Here is an 825-nt window from a genome sequence, read left to right as displayed (position 1 = left end):
GGGGTCACTATGAGTCGGACGCAACTGAGTGACTTCACTTTCACTTTTCACTTTCACACAATGGAAAAGGCAATGGCGACCCACTCCAGTGTTCTTGCCTGGAGAATCTCAGGGACGGCAGAGCCTGGTGGGCTGCAGTCTATGGGGTCGCACAGAGTCGGACACGACTGAAGTGACTTAGCAGCAGCAGCAGCAGCAACTTTATCATCTATGTGGTCATGTCACTAAGTCATGTCTGATGCTTTGCGACTCCATGGACTGTAACAAGCAAGGCTCCACAGGGTTCTCCAGGGAAGAATGCTGGAGTGGGTTGCCATTTCCTTCTCCAGGGGATCTTCCTGGACCAGGGATCAAACCTGTGTCTCCTGCATTGGCAGGCAGATGCTTTACCACTGAGCCACCAGGGAAGCCCCATAGCCTCATTACTCTGCCTGTGAGATGAGAATCTCATTCTCATTTTGCAACACGGCAATTCCTTTGCAGTGATATACCACCCTTGTTTTTTTCCATAAGAAATGTGAACCCTTCTGGGTTGTCTTAGGATAGAATTTGAATTCCTAATATTTCCATGTCTTTCACTGTCTTTTTGCAGATAATATAAGACTTGGACAGTGCTGGATATTTTTTCTGTTCTCAGCTTTGCTACTTAATAACTGCAAAGTTGGGAAAGTGATTAAATTTTTAAAACCTTAATCTTTAAGTTTGTAAAATGAAGATAGTGGCTACATTATTTAGGATCTTAGTTAATTTCAGTAAAACATTCAGAAAAGTTTCAGTAATAATTCTTAATGAATGGTAGCTATTTACTCTTGCTGTTATTATTAC

General features: G+C 42.7%; 1 non-coding gene across 1 annotated transcript; it reads right to left on the bottom strand.

The window, feature by feature from the left end:
- Positions 1–334: 334 nt before the first annotated feature.
- On the bottom strand, positions 335–407 carry TRNAG-GCC (transfer RNA glycine (anticodon GCC)). Its single transcript has one exon. It is a non-coding gene; the product is annotated as a tRNA-Gly (tRNA).
- Between the last annotated feature and the right edge of the window lie 418 nt (positions 408–825).

Source organism: Bos indicus, chromosome 20 (genome assembly GCF_029378745.1).
Source record: "Bos indicus isolate NIAB-ARS_2022 breed Sahiwal x Tharparkar chromosome 20, NIAB-ARS_B.indTharparkar_mat_pri_1.0, whole genome shotgun sequence".
Classification (NCBI taxonomy): Eukaryota; Metazoa; Chordata; class Mammalia; order Artiodactyla; family Bovidae; genus Bos; species Bos indicus.
Note: the sequence above shows the minus strand (reverse complement) of the source record. Positions and strands in the feature narration are given on the sequence as shown.